The sequence below is a fragment of the Bactrocera latifrons genome, unplaced genomic scaffold, assembly GCF_001853355.1.
Source record: "Bactrocera latifrons isolate USDA-ARS-PBARC rearing strain unplaced genomic scaffold, ASM185335v1 scaffold_401, whole genome shotgun sequence".
Taxonomy (NCBI): Eukaryota; Metazoa; Arthropoda; class Insecta; order Diptera; family Tephritidae; genus Bactrocera; species Bactrocera latifrons.
In genome coordinates, this window is record NW_017537048.1 from 216,150 (window position 1) to 221,915 (window position 5,766).

Below are 5,766 nucleotides of genomic sequence, written 5' to 3' on the forward strand. Positions count from 1 at the left end.
GAACTAACGGCGCGGGTGTTGAGGCCAATGATATCAATATCATCGGCATACGCCAGCAGCTGTACACTCTTATAGAAGATGGTACCTTCTCTATTAAGTTCTGCAGCTCGAATATAATTTTCAACCAGAAATCTAGTAAGTTGAAATTTATGTTGGTTAACACCGTTAGCATTTCATTTTTTACTTAAAAAATTTTACAATATTTGGTTCTGTGCTTCCATTCCATTTGGTTGATTTTGGGGCAATTGCATTTGTGCAACGTTGCCTTTCACCACGTTTGAATAGCTCCCTTATATAGCATTTTCTTTAAGATTTACTGGTTTTGAAATATGGACGGGGATTTAAATTTTTTCATTTGGAATAATGTTTAACATTTAGTTGCGACGTGCTTGAATTCCGACAGACAGTTTCAATTTTGAGGCTTTATATACAGGGCAACCTTTATAGTTTGCAGTATGATTTCCTCCACAATTGCTACACTTTTTTAATTTAAATCATCTTTTTTAAGAGCACATTTGGATGTGGGATGTAAATAACCACACACAACCCACTCATTGCGTAGAGTGCAGTATGATTTCGTTTGTATATACTCTTGAAAGTTTGCGCATAGTACTGGACCATTTCTGTTATGTTGTTCCTCAACTGATATTTTACGATGGAGCAGATATTTTAGATTGTAAATCGGATGTGTTTCGTTTTCCTGTGGTTGATTAGAATTTGGTATTAATATTTTAAACATTGGTTGTGGGACTGTATTTATGTTAAAATTTTTTACTGCAGATTTAATAGTAAAACTACATTCTTTCAATGCTTCTTTAACGTCGTTAGGATCTACCGAATACTCTATCTCATTTATAACAACAACTAGGTCTTTAGAGCTCTTCAGTTGGTAAGAGTAGTAATTCTTGTTATTATTTGATAGGAATTTTACAACATCCATGAAACTTTTTCAGTGCATGTTTGAATTTTTGTTTCATCTATGTTAAATTTTTTCAAAGGCACAATGTGAAAATTGTTTGCGCATATAATATTTCTTATATTGGAAGCAAACGTATCTGAGCTACGCCCACGCAAATAGATTGGAGAGGGTTTGGCATTCACGACTGTGGTAGTACAATTTGCATCATCGGTAGGCTCTTTGCTCAGTAAGGCAAATCTGTTGCTATCAAGAATTTCTGAGTTTCTACCATTTAGCGTGCCTGGTTGAAATTTTTTGGTATTGACCGCTGATTTAATAGGACTCGATTTCCTTTTTACATTAATGTAGCGATCAATGTACCTGCATTTCAGCTGACTCGACAAATCTGAAGTAGGCATTTAAGGAATGCCTACGGCCTTGCTGGTGAGSCTGCAAAGCACTCATTATTATTATTATCATTTTTATTTTGTTTCTTATCTATTTGTTTTGTGCACTATTTGTTTATATATTATTAATAACAATTTGTGTGCACTGATTTTTATTCGATTGTTTGTTTTTATATTATTATTGTTGATTGTTAACTTTTGCAAAATATAATATGAATACACGGAGCGAATTACAAAACACGTCCGTACACCTTGAACGCTGAAGTCGAATGAATTGTTGATTCCATGTTTCTTCTTCGTGTTACCATATTCGCATTTTATTGAAAAAATTTATTAAAAATTGTTACTATATTTCTTCAGAGCCTTATAGCCTTGACAGACGACAGCGTTAACCCTGATTAACTGCGCACTTAATCATATCCAAATTTATAGGTGGCAGGCACCAGCGATGCGAGTTAGCGAACAGCTGATTGGCATATTTATAACATTTTCAATTTGATAAAACAAAAAATGGATAGAAGACAAGCATTGCAATTGTTGGCCGCATAGATGGTGCAAAACCACAATTTGTTAAACAAAAGTATAAATACATTACTACCACTACTTCAAAAGATTAAATTGATGAATGAATGGACAAAAGCGATACCGGAAACTAGTACAAAAGTGGCGTCTTCAGAAATAAGGGAAAGAAGCGCCTGGAAATTTGTAAGTTTAATATATTGTATATAAAATGATGAAATTCCTAGATGTATAGAGTAGCAGAAAACAAATATTAGTACACATAATTACAAACATTCATTTTTTAAAGAGATCATTTTTTATTTAAATAAATGTTTTTTTCATTATATAATGTTTTAAGACTAGAAAATAACAAAACATTTCATTAAATAATGATTTAAGACTAGAAAAAACGTTACATCTTTTTTTTTGTTTTGAGATAACAAAATATTTCAAACTAGAAAAAAAACGATAAAATTATTTTAAAATTGAAGTTTCTCTTCGATTTTCTCCATAAGGGTTAAAAATCTTTCGGATAAAATATTGTGCTGTCGAACTGTCTGAATTATTTTCTCTGAAACGTGCTTTGTTGCATCCGCAACCTTTTCCAATATGTCAGTTTGTTTATTTAAAACCTTTAACAACTCGGCGCTAAAATTACTTTTTCTTGTTGCAGATGAAGGTGATGATGATGGCATCGGACATGATTGTGATGGCAGCGGACATGATGGCGATGGCAACGGAGGTAATAATGATGGGTCGGACGGCGGCAGCAATTGGGTTAATGTTGAATTAGTTTTTTACCTCGGAATATGTCTCTATGTACAAAGTAGAATTAACGGTAGTACATCCTACTATCCGATGCATAGCATTATAATGTCTCCAAGGCGAGGGACTACCACCAAAAGGGCCAATTTTGGTTTTATCCAGTTATTAATGTGTTAAAAGAAGAAATGTAATTATTGAAAAAACTCACGTGTATTTCTTTGTCATGTTTCCTCGGCGGTGTATCTTTGTGTCATTTCCTGCGATATCCCATTGTATATATGAGCATTCGCTCCCATTGTATATATGAGCATTTCGCTTTGCACGCCGGAAGTCGTGGGAACGTTCCTCCCACTTTTCCAGCAGCTCTAACTCATCCTTTAAAATCTACCCTGAACGATTTCTGCCATCCAGCTGAAACTAAAACAAAGATAATAATTTTCGTTTAGAAGGCAATGCAAAATACCAAAATTACTTACTTTTTATCTATAATCGCCGCTTTTCAAAATAACTTTGTTTACTTTTGTTCTTATTTTTCAATCACAATATGTGGCCTTACCAGCCTTCTTTGCTGCTTTTCCACTAGTTTTAGGAGGCATGTTTTTTTCTCAATCCACTTTTTCACTAAGACTTATGTTATTCTCATATATACAATGGGATATCGTCGTTTTGAAATGTTCATATAAATAAATTAATGTATTTATACAAACTGGGACGAAGGCCTAAGCAGCCAGTTCCTTTTTTTTCTAGTATGTCTGTAAATTTATTTACAGTTATACTAAAATAAATAAAATAAAGTATAGAATACAGCTGTCAATTATTAACAATGTTGCCAACGAAAATCCCACAAACTCCCTAAAATTTTGAGAGTTATGTTTGGATTTAGTAACGGAGTTCTTCTTCTTAATTGGCGTAGATACCGCTTACGCGATTATAGCCGAGTTAACAACAGCAAGGCTGATTATTAATTGGGTTTGAAGTAATTTGTACGTTCGTTAAATATTATTTATTATGTATCTATAATTTCGCGACTACATATGTCATTCCACAACATAATACCAAATTGAACTTTACAACATCGTCAACCTACCGCAGACAATTGTTTTTATTATGGAAACCTAATAACTCTTATTATAGAAGGAACTCAAAATTTCATCTCTAAATTCTACAGAATTTTCAGAATAGTTTGGTCACATTGGTCTGACTATCAGAGTGTATATCTACTGCAACCAGGTTACTAATTCTCTTGCTGATGTTCAGCTGATACACTGCTGCAATATCACAAAAATTATTTCGCGCAGAACGTTTTTGTGTTGCTTAGAAATGTGCAAATATGGAAATTTAAACGTATATAACGAGTGTTCCAAAAGTTTTTGTTAATAGCCTTTTTTGACAGTTCACGCGAGAGTTTTGTAAAACTGTAATTTTTATTCAGTATTGTTTCATCAAGGAAAGACACAACATAATCGGTCTGCTGAGCGTACTATTCTCAACACCATCACCTATTTTGAGACCCAGCTTTCATTATTAGATAATATTCGACGAAACAGAATACGTCCAACACGTAGTGAAGAAAATATAGCAGCCGTAGCTGTGAGTGTACATGAAGACCGTGGCGGATGGATTCGGCACCGTTCGCAGCAACTCGGACTGACGAATGGGACGACTTGGCGCATTTTATGTCGATATATTAAATTGAAAACGTGCGAAATATAATTTGGCTTCGCACTATGTGTTCAAATATTACTGAACATGTTCACTTATCTTCAAAGCCGAAATTTTAATAAATACAAGTCAGAATCATTTGATTTTAGTCTTAGATTCTCCCTATTCAAGAATCCATAGGTCGCTGGTTCATATCCGGCTCGAAGGACCAGAAATGTTTGATTTGTAAGATCAAACATTGTCAAAAAGGAATTGGTTACTATGGGCTCTTGAAAAGTTCCAAGATTCGACATTTTCGAGCCAAATTTTGTTCACCGATGAGACCAACTTGGGGCTCAATGGGTAAAGAAGCGAAATTCTCGCATTCGTAACTAAGAACAACATGTAGAGATTCAAAACAAGAATAACAAAAGTCGATGTTCCGCATGCAGACTTCATAGAATTTAAATGCATTCGTATTTGCGCGAATAGTGGCCGCCTAACTCGGATATATCTGTTTATATTCAGCATGCTTCACTAATACATAATGTTTTCTCAATGGCTAGTAATACTGATTACATGATTGTTTTGGGGGATTCCAATTTACCGTGCGTATCATGGAAATCTATTGATGACCACACCATTCCTATTAGTACTCGCTTATGTTTTAACGAGTTCTTAGATGAAATGTCGGGGTTGTGTTTTATCCAAATTAATTTAATTTCAAACGAATTAGATAAGTTCTTAGATCTAGTTTATGTTGATAACGCTTCAATGTTCTCCGTTGTCCGATGTGATCCTTTGGTTCGGCCAGAGGACCCGTATCATTCTGCTTTGAAAATTGACATCGAAATCATAACTAACTTTCCTCATAATAATACACAAGCCCTTTGTTTTCGGTTCAACTTTGCGAAAGCTAATTTTAAGAAGCTTAATTACGAACTTACTAAAGTAACTTGGCTAGATTACAGTGGCAATATTGAATTTAGTGCTTCCCACTTTAATGAAACTATTTTAAGCTTATTTGAAAAATATGTTCCGAAGTGCGTTGTTACTCAAAAAATTAGTTCTAATTTATGGTTTTCGAAAGAATTATGTAAATTAAATAATAGAAAATCTCGTGCTTTTAAAATTTAAAAAAAAACTGGTTTAGTTGCTTACTATTAAAAGCATTCTAAATTGCGTCGACAATTTGCTGAAACTAAAAAAATATGTTATAATAATTATATAAATAAAGTAAAAAATAATATTATATGTAACCCAAAATTGTTCTATGGTTTTGTAAACTCCAAACGCATAATTTCTAATTTTCCGTCTGCTATGAAATATAAGTCTAGTATGTCTAGTGACAATCACTCCATTTCCAATATGTTCGCTGAATTCTTCAAGTCCAATTACTCTCCAAAATCTCCAAAAAATGTTCCGCATCAGCACAAGTTATGTCCGATTTCTGTCATTAATGCACCTACTATTTCCGAAGCAGACGTCTTATATCAGTTAAATATGTTAGAACAATCATACAATTATGGCCCAGATATGATTCCCTCGTGCTTT

At 33.7% G+C, this 5,766-nt stretch overlaps 1 long non-coding RNA gene across 1 annotated transcript in view; it reads left to right on the forward strand.

Annotated features, from left to right (window-relative positions):
* The window catches only part of LOC108972534, a 13,661-nt gene extending 10,396 nt beyond the window's left edge, over positions 1–3,265 (forward strand). Inside the window, exons 2-3 of the long non-coding RNA XR_001993638.1 lie at positions 1,738–2,010; positions 2,480–3,265. This is a non-coding gene — a long non-coding RNA (uncharacterized LOC108972534). The remainder of the gene's footprint in view (positions 1–1,737; positions 2,011–2,479) is intronic.
* The last annotated feature ends 2,501 nt before the right edge of the window (positions 3,266–5,766 follow it).